Source organism: Camelus bactrianus, chromosome 9 (assembly GCF_048773025.1).
Source record: "Camelus bactrianus isolate YW-2024 breed Bactrian camel chromosome 9, ASM4877302v1, whole genome shotgun sequence".
Classification (NCBI taxonomy): Eukaryota; Metazoa; Chordata; class Mammalia; order Artiodactyla; family Camelidae; genus Camelus; species Camelus bactrianus.
The window spans coordinates 22,191,297-22,213,207 of NC_133547.1; positions in this window are offsets into that span (position 1 = coordinate 22,191,297).

The window sequence follows — 21,911 nt, forward strand, 5'->3', positions numbered from 1 at the left end:
CTTCACTACCTTCATTTATATGCGGAGATACTTGCTCCAACACTGTTGTACAGTGAAAACTTCAGGTATTTCAAACCGACAAAAGGAAAGACAGTGAGAAAGCAGAGTAAGTGTTTCTCCAGCAACCCGTTTAATTTGTGCTAGTTGAACGAACGTCTCTCCACATGCTCAGTTCTGAGAGATATTTGTGTGTGAAAGAATTCCTTCAACTAGCTTGTTGGGAACACAAAGTTTCTTTTCATTTGGAAACTACACTACATACATATATATGTGGTGGTAATAGCTCCAAAGGTGATTTACGTTGATAACTGCAGGAACTTCAAACTGGCACTTTTAAAGGAGTTTGAGAAATCTGTGTAATCGTTTCTCTTCCAACTCGTTCCATTTGTGCTAGTTGAACGAACGTCTCTCCACTTGCACAGATTTCAGAGTTAATTGTGTGTAAAAGCCGTCCTTCAACAAATTTGATGGGAACACAAAGTTCTTTTCATTTGGAATCTGCACTGCATAAATATATATGGGACGTACAAGCTTCAAATATTTTTACAGTGAAAAAAGCAGGAAATTATAACCGGCAATGGGAAACACACTGGGAAAGCAGAGTAAGAGTTTCCACTGCAACCCGTTCCCTTGGGGATAGTTGAACGAACGTCTCTCCACATGCTCAGTTCTGAGAGTTAAGTGTGTGTTAAAGCCAACTTAAACATAATTGCTGGGAACAAAAAGTTTCTTTTCACTTGGAAACTGCACTGCATACATATATATTGGCAGATACTAGCTCCAAATCTGAACTACAGTGAAATCTGCAGGAACTTCAAACCGGCACTTGGAAACAGACTGAGAAAGTAGAGTAAGTGTTACGCCTGCAACCCGTTTCCTTTGTGGTAGTTGAACGAACGTCTCTCCACATGCTCATTTCTGAGTGTTAAGTGTGTGTTAAAGCCATTATAAACATAATAGTTGGTAACAAATATTTTCTTTTCAGTTGGAAACTTCACTACCTTCATATATATGCGGAGATACTAGCTCCAACACTGTTGTACAGTGAAAACTGCAGGTACTTCAAACCGACAAAAGGAAAGACAGTGAGAAAGCAGAGTAAGTGTTTCTCCTGCAACCCGTTCTTTTTGTGCTAGTTGAACGAACGTCTCACCACATGCTCAGTACTGAGAAATTAGTGTGTGTGAAAGCCGAACTTCAACGAGATTTTGGGAACACAAAGTTCCTTTTCAGTTGGAAAATGCACTACATACGTATATCTGCTTAGATACTAGCTCCAACTCGGTTTTATATTGAAAATTGCAGTTACTTCAAAACGGAAATTGGAAAAAGACTAGAAAGCAGAGTAAGTGTTTCTCATGCAGCCAGTTCAATTTGTGCTAGTTGAACAAACGTTTCTACCCATGCTAAGTTCTGAGAGATATGTGTTTGTGAAAGCAGTGCTTCAACAAGTTTGTTGGGAACACAAAGTTTTTTTCAGTTTTAAAGTGCACTACATACAAATATATAAAGAGATACTAGCTCCAACTCTGTTTTACAGTGAAAATTGCAGGAGGTTCAAACCGGCACTGGGAAACAGACTGTGATACCATAGTAAATGTTTCCCCTGCAACACGTTCACTTTGTGCTAGTTGAATAAACGCCTCTTCTCATGCTCAGTTCAGAAATATAAGTGTGTGTTAATGGAGTCCTTCACCTAGCTTGTTGGGAACACAAAGTTTCTTTTAATTTGGAAACTACAAAACATAAATTTATATGTGGATGTACTAGCTCCAACACGGTTTTACAGTGAAAACTGCAGGAACCTCTAGCTGGCAATTGGAAGGAGCCTGATAAATCAGAGTAATTGTTTATCCTGCAACCAGTTCCGCTTTTACTAGTTGAACGAACATCTCCCAAATGCTCAGTTCTGAGAGAAAAGTGTGTGTGAATGCCTTAGTTCACCTAGCTTGTTGGGAACATAAAGATTCTTTTCATTTGGGAACTGCACTACATACATATATATGTGGAGATACTACCTCAAACTCGCTTTTACAGTGAACACTGCAGGAGCTTCAAACCGGCACTGGGAAAGAGACTGAGAAAGAAGAGTAAGTGTTACTCCTGCAACACGTTTCCTTTGTGGTAGTTGAACGAACGTCTCTCCACATGCTCAGTTCTGAGAGACAATTTTGTGTTAAAGCCGTCCTTCACATAGAAGGTTGGGAACACAACGATTCTTTTTAATTGGAAACTGCAATTCGTACATATATATAGGGTAGGAACGAGCTCCAACACGGTTTTACTGTGAAAACTGCAGGAACATCAAACTGGAACTAGGAAAGAGCCTGAGAAAGCAGAGTAATTGTTTCCACTGCAACCCATTTAATTTGTGCTAGCTGAACGAAAATCTCTCCCCATGCTCAGATCTGAGATTTAAGTGTGTGTGAAAGCCGTCCTTCAACTAGCTTGTTTGGAAAACAAAGTTTCTTTTCATTTGGAAACTACACTACATACATATATATGTGGTGGTTATAGCTCCAACACTGATTTACATTGAAAACTGCAGGAACTTCAAACCGGCACTTTTAAAGGAGTCTGAGAAAGCAGAGTAAGCATTTCTTTTCCATCTCGTTCATTTCTGCTAGTTGAACAAACGTCTCTCCACTTGCACAGCTTTCAGAGATAATTGTGTGTGAAAGTCGTCCTTCAACAAGTTTGTTGGGAAAACAAAGTTCTTTTCATTTGGAATCTGCACTGCATACATATATATGGGGACGTACAAGCTTCAAATCTTTTTTACAGTGAAAAAATAGAAACTTCAAACCGGCAATGGGAAACACACTGGGAAAGCAGAGTAAGAGTTTCTCCTGCAACCCGTTCCCTTTGGGATAGTTGAATGAACGTCTCTCCACATGCTCAGTTCTGAGAGTTAAGTGTGTGTTAAAGCCATCATAAACATAATTGTTGGGAACAAAAAGATTCTTTTCACTTGGAAACTGCACTACATACATATATATTGGCAGATACTAGCTCCAAATCTGAACTACAGTGAAATCTGCAGGAACTTCAAACCGGCACTGGGAAACAGACTGAGAAAGTAGAGTAAGTGTTACTTCTCCAAACATTTCCCTTTGTACTTGTTGAACAAACGTCTCCCCACATGCTCAGTTCTGAGAAAAAAGTGTGTGTGAATGCCGCCCTTCACATAGCTTATTCGGAACACAAAGTTTCTTTTCATTTGGAAACTACACTACATACATATATATGTGGAGGTCGTAGCTCCAACACGGTTTTACTGTGAAAACTGCAAGAAATTCTAACTGGCAGTTGGAAGGAGCCTGAGAAATCAGAGTAAGTGTTTATCCTGCAACCCGTTTCATTTGTGCAAGTTGAACGAACGTCTCTCAACATGCTATGTTCTGAGAGATAAGTGTGTGTGAAAGCCGTAGTTCAACTAGCTTGTTGGGAAATCAAAGTTTCTTTCCAGTGGGAAATTGCATTACATAAATACATATGGGGAGATACAATCTCCAACTTGGTTTACAGTGAAAACTGCAGGAACTGAAAACTGGCACTGGGAAACCGACTGAGAAAGCAGAGCAAGTGTTTCCCGTGCAACCTGTTCCCTTTGTGCTAGTTGAACAAACGTCTGTCCTCATGCTCATTTCTGAGAGTAAATTATGAGCGAAAGCGATCGTTCAACTAACTTGTTGGTAACAAAAAGATCCTTTTAATTTGTTATCTGCACTACATACATATATATGGGGAGGTACTAGCTCCAAATCTGTTTTACAGTGAAAATGCAGGAACTTCAAACCGGCACTAGGAAACCGAGTGATAAAGCAGAGTAAGTGTTTCTTCTGCAAACCGTTCCCTTCGTGCTAGTTGAACGAACGTCTCTCCACATGCTCAGATCTGAGAGTTAATTGTGTGTGAAAGCCGCCCTTCAACTAGCTTGTTGGGAACACAAAGTTTCTTTTCAGTTGGAAACTTCACTACCTTCATATATATGTGGAGATACTAGCTCCAACACAGTTGTACATTGAAAACTGCAGGTACTTCAAACCGACAAAAGGAAAGACAGTGAGAAAGCAGAGTAAGTGTTTCTCCTGCAACCCGTTCCTTTTGTGCTAGTTGAACGAACGTCTCTCTACATGCTCAGTTCTGAGAGACTAGTGTGTGTGAAAGCCAAACTTCAACGAGATTTTGGGAACACAAAATTCCTTTCCAGTTGGAAAATGCACTACATACGTATATCTTCTTAGATAAAAGTTCCAACTCGGTTTTATAGTGAAAATTGTAGGTACTTCAAAACGGAAATTGGAAAAAGTCTAGAAAGCAGAGAAAGTATTTCTCATGCAACCAGTTCAATTTGTGCTAGTTGAACAAACGTCTCTACACATGCTCAGTTCTGAGAGATATGTGTTTGTGAAAGCCGTGCTTCAATAAGTTTGTTGGAAACACAAAGTTTTTTTCAGTTTTAAACTGCACTACATACATATATATAAGGATTAACTAGCTCCAACTTTGTTTTACAGTGAAAATTGAAGGAGCTTCAAACAAGCACTGGGAAACAGACTGTGATACCATAGTAAATGTTTCCCCTGCAACACGTTCACTTTGTGCTAGTTGAATGAACGCCTCTTCTCATGCTCAGTTCAGAAATATAAGTGTGTGTTAATGGAGTCCTTCACCTAGCTTGTTGGGAACACAAAGTTTCTTTTAATTTGGAAACTACAAAACATAAATTTATATGTGGATGTACTAGCTCCAACACGGTTTTACAGTGAAAACTGCAGGAACCTCTAGCTGGCAATTGGAAGGAGCCTGATAAATCAGAGTAATTGTTTATCCTGCAACCAGTTCCGCTTTTTCTAGTTGAACGAACATCTTCCAAATGCTCAGTTCTGAGAGAAAAGTGTGTGTGAATGCCTTAGTTCACCTAGCTTTTTGGGAACATAAAGATTCTTTTCATTTGGGAACTGCACTACATACATATATATGCGGAGATACTTCCTCTAACTCGCTTTAACTGTGAACACTGCAGGAGCTTAAAACCGGCACTGGGAAAGAGACTGAGAAAGAAGAGTAAGTGTTACTTCTGTAAACCATTTCCTTTGTGGTAGTTGAACGAACTTCTCTCCACATGCTCAGTTCTGAGAGACAATTTTGTGTTAAAGCCGTCCTTCACATAGAAGGTTGGGAACACAAAGATTCTTTTTAATTGGAAACTGCAATACCTTCATATATATAGGGTAGGAACAAGCTCCAACACAATTTTACTGTGAAAACTGCAGGAACATCAAACTGGCACTTGGAAAGTGACTGAGAAAGCAAAGTAATTGTTTCCACTGCAACCCATTTAATTTGTGCTAGTTGAATGAATATCTCTCCACATGCTCAGATCTGAGAAATAAGTGTGTGTGAAAGCCGCCCTTCAACTAGCTTGTTTGCAACACAAAGTTTCATTTCATTTGGAATCTTCACTGCTTACATATGTATATTGGGACGTACAAGCTCCAAAGCTTTTTTACATTGAAAAATGTCGGAACTTCAAATTGGCACTTGGAAACTGAATGAGAAAGCAGAGTAGGTGTTTCTCTGGCAAACTGTTCCCTTTCTGCTAGTTGAACGATCGTCTCTCCACATGCTAAATTCTGAGAGATAATAATGGGTGAAATCCGTACTTCAACTAGTTTGTTGGGAACACAATGTTTATTTATAATTGGGATCTGCACTACACACATATATATGTGGAGATACTACCTCTAACTCGGGTTTACAATGAAAATTGTAGGAACTTCAAACCGCCACTGGGAAAGAACTGAGAAATCAGAGTAATTTTTTTCCCTGAAACCCATTTCCTTTGTGCTAATTGAACGAACGTCTCTCAACATGCTCAGTTCTAAGAGACAATTGTGTGTTAAAGCCGTACTTCATATAGAAGGTTGGGAACACAAAGTTCCTTTTTAATTGGAAACTGCCCTACCTACATATATATGGTTAGGAACAAGCTCCAATTCGGTTTTACAGTGAAAACTGAAGGAACATCAAACCGGAACTTGGAAACAGACTGAGAAAGCAGAGAAATTGTTTCTTCTGCAAAATGTTCCGTTTATGCTAGTTGAACGAACGTCTCTCCACATGCTCAGTTTTGAGAGATAAGTGTGTTTGAAAGCCACCTTCACCTACTTTGTTGGGAACACAGTTTGTTTCATTTAGGAACTGCAATACTTACATATATATGGTGAAGTACATGCTCCAACTCTGGTTTACAGTGAAAATTGCAGGAGCTTCAAACCGGCACTGGGAAACAGACTGTGATACCAGAGTAAATGTTTCCCCTGCAACACTTTCACTCTGTGCTAGTTGAAAGAACGTCTCTCCATATGCTCTTTTCAGAAATATAAGTGTGTTTGAATGGAGTCCTTCACCTAGCTTGTTGGGAACACAAAGTTTCTTTTCATTTGGAAACTGCACTACATACAACTATATGGTTAGGTACAAACTCCAAATCAGATTTACTTTGAAAATTTCAGGAGTATCAAACCGGCACTTTAAAAGGATCCTGAGAAAGCAGTGTAAGTGTTTCTAATGCAACCCGATTTTTTCTGAGAGCTGAACGAACGTCTCTTCATATGCTCAGTTCTGAGAGATAAGTGTGTGTGAAAGCCGTCCTTCAACTAGCTTGTTTAAACACAAAGTTTCTTTTCATTTGGAAACTGCACTACATAAAAATATATGGGGAGATACTATCTCAAACTCGGTTTTACAGTGAACACTGCAGAGCTTCAAACCGGCACTTGGTAACAGACTGAGGAAGCAGAGTAATTGTTACGCCTGCAACCCGTTTCCTTTGTGTTAGTTGAACGAACGTCTCTCCACATGCTCAGTTCTGAGAGATAATTTTGTGTTAAAGCCGTCCTTAACATAGAAGGTTGGGAAAACAAAGTTTCTTTTTAATTGGAATCTGCAATACATACATATATAAAGGGTAGGAACAAGCTCCAACACGGTTTTACAGAGAAAACTGCAGGAACATCAAACCGGCACTTGGAAATAGACTGAGAAAGCAGAGTAATTCTTTCTCCTGCAACCCGTTTAATTTGTGCTTGTTGAACGAACGTCTCTCCACATGCTCAGTTCTGAGAGATATTTGTGTGTGAAAGAAGCCCTTCAACTAGCTTGTTGGGAACACAAAGTTTCTTTTCATTTGGAATTTACACTACATACATATATATGTGGTGGTAATAGCTCCAACACTGATTTACATTGAAAACTGCAGGAACTTCAAACCGGCACTTTTAAAGGAGTCTGAGAATTCAGAGTAAGCGTTTCTCTTCCAACTCGTTCCATTTCTGCTAGTTGAACGATCGTCTCTCCACTTGCACATTTTTCAGAGATAATTGTGCGTGAAAGCTGTCCTTCAAAAAGTTTGTTGGGAATACAAAGTTCTTTTCATTTGGAATCTGCACTGCATACATATATATGGGGACGTAAAAGCTTCAAATTTTTTTACAGTGAAAAAAGCAAGAACTTCAAACCGGCAATGGGAAACACACTGGGAAAGCAGAGTAAGAGTTTCTCCTGCAACCAGTTCCCTTTGGGATACTTGAACGAACGTCTCTCCACATGCTCAGTTCTGAGAGTTATGTGTGTGTTAAAGCCATCTTAAACATAATTGTTGGGAACACAAATTTCCTTTTCAGTTGGAAAATGCACTACATACGTATATCTGCTTAGATAATAGCTCCAACTCGGTTTTATAGTGAAAATAGCAGGATCTTCAAACCGGAAATTGGATACAGACTGGAAAGCAGAGTAAGTGTTTCTCATGCAACCAGTTCAATTTGTGCTAGTTGAACGAACGTCTCTCCATATGCTCAGTTCTGAGAGACAATTTTGTGTTAAAGCCGTCCTTCACATAGAAGGTTGGGAACACAAAGATTCTTTTTAATTGGAAACTGCAATACCTACATATATATAGGGTAGGAACAAGCTCCAACACGGTATTACTGTGAAAACTGCAGTAACATCAAACTGGAACTTGGAAAGTGACTGAGAAAGCAGAGTAATTGTTTCCCATGCAACCCATTTAATTTGTGCTAGCTGAACCAATGTCTCTCCACATGCTCAGATCTGAGAGTTTAGTGTGTTTGGAAGCCGTCCTTCAACTAGCTTGTTTGGAACACAAAGTTTCTTTTCATTTGGAAACTGCAATACAAAGATTTATATGTGGAGATAATACCTCCAACTCAGTTTTACAGTGAAAACTGCAGGAAATTCAAACCACCACTGCAAAACATACTGAGAAAGCAGAGTAATTGTTTCTCCTACAAACCATTCCGTTTGTGCTAGTTGAATGAACTTCTCTCCACCTGCTCAGTTATGAGAGATAAGTGTGTGTGAAAGCCATCCTTCACCTAGCTTGTTGGTAAGACAAATTTTCTATTCAGTTGGAAACTGCACTACATACATATTAATTGTGAGGTACTAGCTCCAAATCCCTTTTACAGAGAAAACTGCAGGATATTCATACTGGCACTAGGAAATAGCCTGAGAAAGCAGAGAAATTGTTTCTCCTTCAACCCGTTTCCTTTGTGCTAGTGGAACGAAAGTCTTTCCACATTCTCAGTTCTGTGAGATAAGTGTGTGTGATATCCGTACTTCACTTAGGTTGTTGGGAACACAATGTTTCTATTCAGTTTTAAAGAACACTACATATATATATACCTGTAGGTACTAGCTCCAACACGGATTTACAGTTAAAACTGCAGGAAGTTCCAACTGGCACTTATAAGGAGACTGAGAAACCAGAGTAAGTGTTTCTCCTGCAAACCGTTCCATTTGTGCTAGTTGAAAGAAAGTCTCGGCACATGCTCACTTATCAGAGTTAACTGTGAGTGAAAGCCGTCCTTCAGCTAGCTTGTTGGTAACAGAAAGTTTCTTTTCAGTTGGAAAATGTACTACATACATATGCATGGTGAGGTACTAGCACCAAATCGGTTTTACACAGAAAACTGCAGGATATTCAAACCGGCACTTGGAAACAGACAGAGAAAGCAAAGAATATCTTTCTCCTGCGAACAGTTTCCTTTGTGCTAGTTAATCGACCGTCTCTCCACATATTCAGTTTTGAGAGATATGTGTGTGAAAGCTGTCCTTCACATAGCTTGTTTGTAAGACATTTTTTCTTTTCAGTTGGAAACTGCACTACATACATATTTATTGTGAGGTACGAGCCCCAAATCGCTTTTACAGAGAAAACTGCAGGATATTCAAACTGGCACTAGGAAATAGACTGAGAAACCACAGAAATTGTTTCTCCTGCAACCCGTTTCCTTTGTGTTAGTTGAACGAAATTCTCTCCAAATTCTCAGTTCTGAGGGATAAGTGTGTGTGAAAGCTTTCTATCACATAACTTGTTGGGAACACAAAGTTTCTTTGCAGTTTGAAACTCCAATATATGCATATATATGGGGAGATAATGCCTCCAACTCAGTTTTACAATGAAAACTGCAGGAGCTTCAAACAAGCACTGAGAAACAGACAGAGATATCAGAGTAAGAGATAATCCCGCAACACGTTCTTTTGTGCTTGTTGATCGAAAGTCTCTCCACATGCTCAGTTATGAGAGATAATTTGGTGTGAAAGCCGTCCTTCAAATAGCTTGTTGAGAACACAAAGATTCTTTTAAGTTTGAAACTACACTACATTAATATATATATGAAGGTACTTGCTCCAACACAGATTTACAGTGAAAAATGCAGGAACTTCAAACCAGCACTTGGAAGGAGACTGAGAAATCAGAGTAACTGTTTCTCAGGCAACCCGTTCCGTTTGTGCAAGTTGAATGAACGTCTCTCCACATTCTCAGTTCTGAGAGAAAAGTGTGTGTGAAAGCAGTCCTTCACCTAGCTTGTTGGGAACACAAAGTTTCTTTTAATTAGGAAACTGCAGTATATAAATATATACAGGGAATTACAAGCTCCAACACTGTTTTACAGTGAAAACTGCAGGATCTTCAAACCGGCACTTGGAAACAGACTGAGAAAGCAGTGTATGTGTTTCTCCTGCAATCCGTTCCCTTTGTGCCAGTTCAACGAACATCTCTCCACTTGGTCAGTTCTGAGAGATAATTGTGTGTGAAAGCAGTTCTTCAACTAACTTGATGGGAACACAAAGCTTCTTTTCATTTGGAAACTGCACTACATACATTTATTTGGGGAGATATTAGCTCCAAAAATGTATTAAAGTGAAAATTGCAGGAGCTTCAAACCGCCACTGGGAAACAGACTGAGAAACCGGAGTATGTGTTTCACGTGCAAACTGTTCCCTTTGTGCTAGTTGAATGAACATCTCTCCACATGCTCAGTTATGAGTGATAAGTGTGTGTGAAATCCGTTCTTCACGTAGGTTGTTGGGAACACAATATTTCTATTCAGTTGGAAACAACACTACATACATATATATGTGGAGGTACTAGCTCCAACACGGATTTACAGTTAAAACTGCAGGAAGTTCCAACTGGCATTTGGAAGGAGACTGAGAAACCAGAGTAACTGTTTCTCCTGCAAACCGTTCCCTTTTTGCTAGTTGAACAAACGTCTCTGCACATGCTCAATTCTGAGAGATATGTGTGTGTCAATGCCATTCTTCACATAGCTGGTTGGTTACACAAAGTTTCTTTTCATTAAAAAACAGCAATACATACAAATATATGGTGAGGTACAAGCTCCAACAAGGTTTTACTGTGAAAAATGCACGAGCTTCAAACCGGCACTGGGAAACAAACTGAGATAGCAGTGTTATTTTTTCTCCTGCAAACAGTTCCCTTTCTGCTATTTGAACGAATGTCTCTACACATGCTCAGTTATGAGAGTTATGTGTGTTTGAAAGCCGTCCTTCACCTATATGTTGGTAAGACAAACTTTCTTTTCACTTGGAAAATGCATTACATACATATATATGTGGAGAACAAGCTCCAAATGGAATTTAAAGTGAAAATTGCAGGAAATTCCAACAGGCACTTTGAAAATGACTGAGAAAGCAGAGTATGTGTTATTTCTGCAACTCGTCCTTCTGTGCTAGTTGATCGAAAGTCTCTCAAAATGGTCAGTCCTGAGAGATATGTGTGTGTGAAAGCCGTCCTTCACCTATATGTTGGTAAGACAAACTTTGTTTTCACTTGGAAAATGCATTACATACATATATATGTGGAGCACAAGATCCAACTTGATTTTACATTGAAAATTGCAGGAACTTCCATCCGGCACTGAGAAAATAACTGAGAAAGCAACGTATGTGTTTCTTCTGCACCAAGTTTTTCTGTGCTAGTTGATCGAAAGTCTCCCTACATGATCAGATCAGAGATCTAAGTGTGTGTGAAAGCCGTCCTTCACCTAGATGTTGGTAAGACAAACTTTCTTTTCACATGGAATCTACATTACATACATATATATGTGGAGGTACTAGCTCCAACACGGATTTACAGTGAAAACTGCAGGAACAGCAAACCGGCACTTGGAAGGAGACTGAGAATTCAGAGTAAGTGTTTCTCCTACAAACCGTTCCGTTTGTGCTAGTTGAACGAACTTCTCTCCACCTGCTCAGTTATGAGAGATAAGTGTGTGTGAAAGCCGTCCTTCACCTAGCTTGTTGGTAAGACAAACATTCTATTCACATGGAAACTGCACTACATACATATATATTGTGAGGTACTAGCACCAAATCGGTTTTACAGAGAAAACTGCAGGATATTCAAACAGGCACAAGGAAATATACTGAGAAAGCTGAGAAATTGTTTCTCCTGCAACCCGTTTCCTTTGTGTTAGTTGAACGAAAGTCCTTCCACATTCTCATTTCTGAGAGATAAGTGTCTGTGAAAGTAGTCCTTCACAAAGCTTGTTGGGAAAACAAAGTTTCTTTTCATTACGAAACTGCACTACATACATATATATGGTGTGGTACAATCTCCAACACGGTTTTACAGTGGAAACAGCAGGAACTTGAAACTGGCACTGGAAAACAGACTGAGAAAGCAGAGTAAGTGTTTGTCCTGCAACCCGTTCCCTTTGTGCTAGCTGAACGAACGTCTCTCCACATGCTCAGTTCTGAGAGATAATTGTGTGTGATAACCATACTTCACATAGATTTTTTGAACACAATGTTTCTTTTCAGTTTGATACTCCACTATGTACATATATATGGGGAGATACTAGCTCCAACTCAGTTTTACAGTGAAAACAGCAGGAGCTTCATACAAGCACTGGGAAAAAGTCTGAGATACCAGAGAAAGTGATTCTCCTGCAAAACGTTCCTTTGTGATTGTTAATCGAACATCTCTCCACATGCTCATTTATGAGAAATAAGTTTGTGTGAAAGCCTTACTTCAAATATCTTGTTGAGTACACAAAGATTTTTTTAAGTTTGAAACTATACTACTTAAATATATATATGGAGGTACTAGCTCCAACACGGATTTACAGTGAAAACTTCAGGAACTTCAAACCGGCACTTGGAAGGAGACTGAGAAATCAGAGAAAGTGTTTCTTCAGCAACCCGTTCCGTTTGTGCTAGTTGTACGAACGTCTCTCCACATGCTCAGATAAGAAGATAAGTGTGTGTGAAAGCCTTGCTTCAACTATCTTGTTGGGAACACAAAGATTCTTTTCTCTTGGAAAATGCACTACATACATATATATATGGAGGTACTAGCACCAACACGGATTTACAGTGAAAACTGCAGGAATTTCAAACCGGCACTTGGAAGGAGGCTGAGAAATCAGAATAATTTTTTCTACTGCAACCCATTCCGTTTGTGCTAGTTGAACTAACGTCTCTCCACATGATCAGTTCTGAGAGATAAGTGTGTGTGTAAGCCGTCCTTCAACTAGCTTGTTGGGAACGCAAAATTTCTGTTCAGTTGGAAACTGCACTACTTACATATTTATGGGGAGATACAAGCTCCAATTCGGTTTTACAGTGAAAACTGCAGGAGCTTCATTCCGGCACTGGGGAACAGACTGGGAAACCTGAGCAATTTATCTCCTGCAACCGTTCCCTTTGTGATAGTTGAACGAACGTCTTTCCACATGCTCATTTCTGAGAGATAAGTGTATGTGAAAAGCTTCCTTCACCTTGCTTGCTGGGAACACAAAAATTCTTTTCATTTGGAAACTGAACTAAATACATTTATTTGGGGAGATTCAAGCTCCAACTCACTTTTACAGTGAAACTTGCAGGAACTTGAAACCGGAGCTTGGATGGAGACTGAGAATTCAGAGTAAGTGTTTCTTCTGCAACCCGTTCCCTTTATGCTAGTTAAACGAACGTGTCTCCACATGCTCATTTCTGAGATTTAATTGTGTGTGAAAGCCGTCCTTCACCTATCTTGTTGGGAACACAAAGTTTCTTTTCATTAGGAAACTGCACTACATACATATATATGGTGTGGTAAAATCTCCAACACGGTTTTACAGTGAAAACAGCAGGAACTTCAACCCGGCACTGGAAACAGACTGAGAAAGCAGAGTAAGTGTTTATCCAGCAATCTGTTCCATTTGTGCTAGCTGAACGAACGTCTCTCCACATGCTCAGTTCTGAGAGTTATATGTGTGTGATAGCCGTACTTCACATAGCTTTTTGGGAACACAAAGTTTATTTTCAGTTTGAAACTCCACTATAAACATATATATGGGGAGATAAATTCTCCAACTCAGATTTACAGTGAAAATAGCAGGAGCTTCAAACAAACACTGGGAAACAGACTGAGATACAAGAGTAAGTGATTCTCCCACAACACGTTCCTTTGTTCTTGTTGATCGAACGTCTCTCCACATGCTCAGTTATGAGAGATAATTTTGTGTGAAAGCCGTACTTCAACTACCTTGTTGAGAACACAAAGATTCTTTTAAATTTGAAACTACACTACTTTAAAATATATATGGATGTACTAGCTCCAACACGGATTTACAGTGAAAACTGGAGGAACATCAACCCGTCACTTGGAAGGAGACTGAGAATTCAGAGAAATTGTTTCTCCAGCAACACGTTCCTTTGTGCTAGTTGAATGAACGTCTCTTCACATGCTCAGTTCTGAGAGATAAGTGTGTGTGAAAGCTGTCCTTCAACTAGCTTGTAGGAAACACAAAATTTCTTTTCAGTTGCAAACTGCACTACTTATATATATATGGGGAGATACAAGCACCAATTCTGTTTTACAGTGAAAAATGCAGGAGCTTCAAACCGGCACTGGGAAACATACTGGGAAACCAGACAAAGTGTTTCTCCTGCAAACCGTTCCCTTTGTGATAGTTGAACGAATGTCTCTCCACATGCTAAATTATGAGAGATAATTTTGTGTGAAACCCATTCTTCACCTAACTTGTAGGGAATACAAAGATTCTTTTCATTTGGAAACTACACTACATAAATATATATATGGAGATACTACCTCTAACAAGGATTTACAGTGAAAACTGCAAGAAATTCAAACCGCCCTTGGAAGGAGACTGAGAAATCGGAATAAGTGTTTCTCCAGCAACCCATTCCGTTTGTGCTAGTTGTGTGAAGGTCTCTACACATGCTCAGTTATGAGAGATAAGTGTGTGTGAAAGCCGCCCTTCACCTAGCTTTTTGGGAACACAAAGTTTCTTTTACTTGGAAACTGCACTACATACATATATGTATGGATGTACTAGCCCCAACACGGATTTACAGTGAAAACTGCAGAACTTCAAACCAGCAATTGGAAGTAGACTGAGAAAACAGAATAATTGTTTCTATTGCAAACCATTCCGTTTGTGCTAGTTGAACTAACGTCTCTCCACATGATCAGTTCTGAGAGATAAGTGTGTGTGTAAGCTCTCCTTCACCTAGCTTTATGGGAACGCAAAATTTCTGTTTAGTTGGAAACTGCACTACTTACGTATTTATGGGTACATACAAGCTCCATTTCGGTTTTACAGTGAAAACTGCAGGAACTTCAATCCGGAACTGGGGAACATACTGGGAAACAAGAGAAAGTTTATCTCCTGCAACAGATCCCTTTGTGCTAGTTGAATGAACGTCTTTCCACATGCTCATTTCTGAGAGATAAGTGTATGTGAAAACCTTCCTTCAACTTGCTTGTTGGGAACACAAAGATTCATTTCATTTGGAAACTGAACTAAGTACATTTATATGGGTAAATACAAGCTCCAACTCAGTTTTACATTGAAACCTGCAGGAACTTGAAACCAGAACTTGGAAGGAGACTGAGAATTCAGAGTAAGTGTTTCTCCTACAAACCATTCCGTTTGTGCTAGTTGAACTAAATTCTCTCCACCTGCTCAGTTATGAGGGCTATGTGTGTGTGAAAGCCGTGCTTCACCTAGCTTGTTGGTAAGACAAATTTTCTTTTCAGTTGGAAACTGCACTACATATATATATATATTGTGAGGTACTCGCTACAAATCACTTTTACACAGAAAACTGCAGGATATTCAAACTGGCACTAGGAAATAGACTGAGAAAGCAGAGAAATTGTTTTTCCCTCAGACCATTCCCTTTATGCTAGTTGATCCAAAGTCTTTCCATATTCTCAGTTTTGAGAGATAAGTGTGTGTGAAAGCAGTCCTTCACATAGCTTGTTATGAACACAAAGTTTCTTCTAATTTGGAAAATGCCCTTCATACGTATGTATTGGTTGGAAGAAGATCCAATAAGTTTTACAGTGAAAACTGCAGGAACTTCAAACCAGCACTGGTAAAATACTGAGAAAGAAGAGTAAGGTTTTGTCCTGCAAACCGTACCGTTTGTGCTATTTGAAAGACTGTCTCTCCACATTTCCAGTTCTGAGAGATATGTGTGTGTGAAAGTCGTCCTTCACAGAGCTTGTTTGGAACACAAAATTTCTTTTCATTAGGGAATTGCACTACAAACATATATATGCTGAGGTACAAGCTCCAACTCGGTTTTACAGTGAAAACAGCAGGAACTTCAAACCGGCACTGGGAAACAGATTGAGAAAGCAGAGTAAGTGTTTATACTGCAATCCGTTCCCTTTGTGCTTGCTGAACGAACGTCTCTCCACATGCTCAGTTCTGAGGGTTAAGTGTGTGTGATAGCTGTACTTCACATAGCTTTTTGGGAACACAAAGTTTATTTACAGTTTGAAACTCCACTATATACATATATATGGGTAGATACTATCTCCAACACACTTTTACATTGAAAACAGCAGGAGCTTCAAACAAGCACTGGGAAACAGACTGAGATACAAGAGTAAGTGATTCTCCCGCAACACGTTTTTTGTGCTTGTTGATCGAACGTCTCTCCAAATGCACAGTTATGAGAGATAAATTTGTGTGAAAGCTGTACTTCAAATATCTTGTTGAGAATACAAAGATTCTTTTAAGTTTGAAACTACACTACTTTAATATATATATGGAGGTACTAGCTCCAACACGTATTTACAGTGTAATCTGCAGGAACTTCAAACAGGCACTTGGAAGGAGACTGAGAAATCAGAGTAATTGTTTCTCCAGCAACCCTTTCCGTTTGTCCTAGTTGAACGAACGTCTCTCCACATGCTCAGTTCTGAGACATAAGTGTGTGTGAAACCTGATCTTCAACTAGCTTGTTGGGAACACAAAGATTCTTTTCACTTGGAAACTGCACTTCATAAATATAAATATTGAAGTACTAGCTTCAACACGGATTTACAGTTAAATATGCAGGAACTTCAAACCGGCACTTGGAAGGAGACTGAGAAACCAGAGTAATAGTTTCTCCAGTAACACGTTTCTTTGTGCTAGTTGAATGAACGTCTCTCCACATGCTCAGTTCTGAGAGATAAATGTGTGTTAAAGCCGTCCTTCTACTACCTTGTTGGAAACCCAAAATTTCTTTTCAGTTGGAAACAGCACTACTTACGTATATATTGGGAGATACAACCTCCAACTCTGTTTCGCAGTGAAATATGCAGGAGCTTCAAACCAGCGCTGTGAAACATACTGGGAAACCAGAGTACGTATTTCTCCTGCCACCCATTCCCTTTGTGCTAGTTGAATGAACGTGACTCCTCATGCTGATTTCTGAGAGTTAAGTGTGTGTGAAAGCCATCCTTCACCTAGCTTGTTGGGAACACAAAGTTTCTTTTCTCTTGGAAACTGCACTACATACATATATATGATGTGGTACAATCTCCAACACGGATTTACAGTGAAAACAGCAGGAACTTCAAACTGGCAATGGAAATCAGACTGAGAAAGCAGAGTAAGTGTTTCTCCTGCCACCCGTTCCCTTTGTGGTAGATGAACGAACGTCTGTTCACATGCTCAGTTCTGAGAGATATGTGTGTGTGATAGCCGAACTTCACATAGATATTTAGGAAAACAAAGTTACTTTTCAGTTTGTTACTCCAATATATACATATATATGGGGAGATACTAGCTCCAACTCAGTTTTATATTGAAAACTGCAGGAGCTTCATACAAGCACTGGGAATCAGACTGAGATTCCATAGTAATTGATTCTCCTGCAACACGTTCCTTTCTGCTTGATGATCAAACGTCTCTCCACATGATAAGTTATGAGAGATAATTTTGTGTGAAAGCCGTCCTTCACCTAGATGTTGGTAATAAAAACTTTCTTTTCACTTGGAAAATGCATTACATACATATATATGTGGAGCACAATCTCCAACTAGATTTTACAGTGAAAATTGCAGGAACTTCCAACAGGCACTGAGAAATGACTGAGAAAGCACAGTATGTGTTTATTCTGCAACTCGTCCTTCTGTCCTACTTGATCGAATGTCTCTCAACATGATCAGTTCTGAGAGGTATGTGTGTGTGAAAGCAGTCCTTCACCTAGATGTTGGTAAGATAAAATTTCTTTTCAATTGGAACGTACACTACATACATATATATGAATGAACATCTCTCCAAATGCTCATTTCTGAGAGATAAGTGTGTGTGAAAGCCGTCCATCACTTAGCTTGTGGGAACACAAAGTTTCTCTCCAGTTAGAAACTGAACTACACACATATATATGGGGAGATACTAATACCAACTGAGTTTTACAGTGAAAACTGCTGGAGCTTCAAACCGGCACTGGGAAAAATACTGAGAAACCAGAGTAAGTGTTTCACCTGCAACCTGTTCCATTTGCACTAGTTGAACGAACATCCCTCAACATGCACTGTTATAAGAGATAAGTGTGTGTGAAAGCCGTCCTTCAACTAGCTTTTTGGTAACAGAAAGTTTCTTTTAATTTGGAAACTACACTACATTCATATAAATGTGGAGGTAGAAGCTCCAACAGGGATATACAGTGAAAAATGCTGGAACGTCAAACCGGCCCTGGGAAACAGACTGAGAAAGCAGAGTAAGTGTTTCTTCTGCAACCCGTTCCCATGTGGTAGTTGAACGAACGTCTCTCCACATGCTCAATTCTGAGAGATAAGTGTGTGTGAAAGCCGTCCATCACATAGCTTGAGGGAACAAAAAATGTACTCTCCAGTTGGAAACAGCACTACATATATATATATGGGGAGATAAAAGCTCCAACTCAGTTTTACAGTGAAAACTGCCGGAGCTTCAAACCGGCACTGGGAAACAGACTGAGAAACCAGAGTAATTGTTTCTCCTTCAACCATTACTTTTCTACTAGTTGAAAGAACCTCTCTCCAAATGCTCAGGTCTGAGAGATAAGTGTGTGTGAATGCCGCCCTTCACCATGCTTGTTGGGAAAAAAAAATTTTCTTTTCATTTGGAAACTACACTGCATACATATATACGTGTAGGTAATAGCTCCAACAAGGATTTACAGTGAAAACTGCTGGAACTTCACACCGTCACTGGGAAACAGACTGAGAAAGCAGAGTATGTGATTTTCTGCAACCCGTTCCCTTTGTGGTAGTTGAATGAACGTCTCAACACATGCTCATTTCTGAGGGATAAGTGTGTGTGAAAGCCGTCCTTCAAATAGCTTGTTGGGAATACAAAGTTTCTTTTCATTAGGAAACTGCACTACATACATATATATGGGGAGATTACAGCTCCAACATATTTTTACAGTGAATACTGCTGGAACTTCTCACTGGCACTGGGAAACGGACTGAGAAAGCAGAGTAAGTGTTTCTCCTGCATCCAGTACTGCTTGTCTTATTTGAACGAACTTCTCTCCACATGCTCAGTTCTGAGAGATATGTGTGTGTGAAAGCCGTCCTTCACATTGCTTGTTGGGAACACAAAGATTCTTTTTAGTTGGTAACTGAACTACATATATATATATGGGAAGATACTAGTTCCAACACGATTTTACAGTGAAAACTGCAGGAACATCAAACCGGCAATGGGAAAAAGAATGAGAAAGCAGAGTATGTGTTTTTTCTGCAATTCATTCCATTTGTGGAATTTGAACGAACGTCTCTCCACATGCTCTATTCTGAGAGATAAGTGTGCGTGAAATCCGTCCTTCACCCAGCTTGTAGGGAACAGAAAGTTTATTTTCAGTTGCAAAATTCACTACATACATATATATGTGGAGGTACTAGCTACATCATGGATTTACAGTGAAATATGCAGGAACTTCAAACCGGCACTTGGAAACAGACTGAGAAATCAGAGTAATTGTTTCACCTGCAACACGTTACTTTTTTGCTAGTTGAATGAACGTCTCTCCACATGCTCATTTCTGAGAGATATGTGTGTGTGAAAGCCGTCCTTCACATACCTGGTTCGGAAAACAAAGTTTCTTATTACTTGGTAAATGCAGTATATACATATATATGGGGAGATACTAGCTCCAAAACAATTTTACAGCGAAAACTGCAGGAACAGAATGAGGAAGAAGATTATGTGTTTTTTCTGCAACCCATTTCATTTGTGCTAGATGCACGAACGTCTCTCCACGTGCTCAGATCTGAGAGATACTTGTGTGTGAAAGCCGTCCTTCACCTAGCTCGTTGGGAACAGAAAGCTTCTTTTCAGTTTGAATTTTCACTAGACACATATATAAGTGGAAGTATTATCTCCAACACGGATTTACAGTGAAATCTGCAGGAACTTCAAACTGGCACTTGGAAGGAGACTGAGAAATCAGTGTATGTGTGTTTCCTGCAACCCGTTCCGATTGTGCCAGTTGAATGAACATCTCTCCAAATGCTCAGTTCTCTGATATAAGTGTGATTGAAAGCCGTCCTTCACCAAGCTTTTTGGGAACACAAAGTTTCTTTTCATTTGGAAACTGCACTAAATACATATATATGGTGAGGTACATTCTCCAAATCGGTTTTACCTTAAAAACTGCAGGAACTTCCAACCGGCACTGGGAAATAGACTGCGAAACCTGAGTAAGTTTTTCTCCTGCATTTTGTTCCCTTTGTGCTAGTTGAAAAAACTTCTCTCCTCATGCTCAGTTATGAGAGATAAGTGTGTGTGAAAGCAGACCTTCTCCAAGCTATTTGGAACACAAAGTTTCTTTTCAGTTGGAAACTACACTACATACATATATATGTGGAGGCACTAGCTCCAACACGGATTAACAGTGAAAACTGCAGGAAATTCAAACTGGCACTTGGAAGTAGACTGAGAATTTCGAGCAAGTGTTTCACCTGCAACCCGTTCCGTTTGTGCTTGTTGAACGAACGACTCTTCACATGCTCATTTCTGAGAGATAAATGGGTGTGAAATCCGAACTTCACTTAGCTTGTTGGGAACACAAAGTTTCTTTTCACTTGGAAACTGCACGACATAGATATAAATGGTGAGGTAAAGGCTCCAACTCGATTTTACAGTGAAAACTGCAGGAACTTCAAACCGGCACTGGGAAAATGACTGAGAATGCAGAGTATTTATTTCTTCTGCAACCCTTTCCCTTTGGCTAGTTGATCGAACGTTTCTCCACATGCTCATTTCTGATAGATAAGTGTGTGTGAAAGCTGTCCTTCAGCTAGCTTGTTGGTAAGTCAAAGTTTCTTTTCACTTGGAAAGTGCACTTCATACATATAGAAGTGTGGTACTATCTCCAATTCGGTTTTACAGAGAAAACTTCATGATGTTCAAACCGGCACTATGAAACAGACTGAGAAAGCAGAGAAAATTTTTCCTCTGCAAACTGTTCCCTTTGTGCTAGTTGAACGAACATCTCTTCACATGCTAATTTCGGAGAGATAAGTGTGTGTGAAAGCCTTCCTTCAACTAGCTTGTTGGGAACACAAAGTTACTTTTCATTTGGAAACTGCACTACATAACTATATATGGGGAGGTTCAAGCTGTAAATCAGTTTTACACTGAAAATTGCAAGATCATCAAACCGGCAATGGGAAACCAACTGAGAAAGCAGAGTAAGTGTTTCTCCTGCCACCAGTTCTGCTTGTGTTATTTGAAAGATCGTCTCTCCACATGCTCAGGTCTGAGAGATATGTGTGTGTCAAAGCCGTATTTCACATAGCTTGTTGGGAACACAAAGTTTCTTATTACTTGATAAATGCAGTACATACATATATATGGGGAGATACTAGCTCCAACATGGTTTTACAGTGAAAATTTGCAGGAACATCAAACCGGCACTGGGAAACAGAATGAGAAAGAAGAGTATGTGTATTTTCTGCAAGCCATTCCATTTGTGCTAGTTGGACGAAAGTCTCTGCACATGCTCAGTTCTCAGAGATAAGTGTGTGTGAAAGCCGTCCTTCACTTATCTTGTTGGGAACACAAAGTTTCTTTTATTTTGGGAACTGCACTTAATACATATATATGGTAAGGTACAATCTCCAAACTGGTTTTACTGTGAAAACTGCAGGAAGTTCTAACCAGCACTGGGAAACAGAATGAGAACACAGGGTATGTGTTTATTATGCAACCCGTTAACTCTGAGCAGTTGAACGAACGTCTCTCCACATGCTCAGTTCTGAGAGATAAATGTGTGTGAAAGCCGTC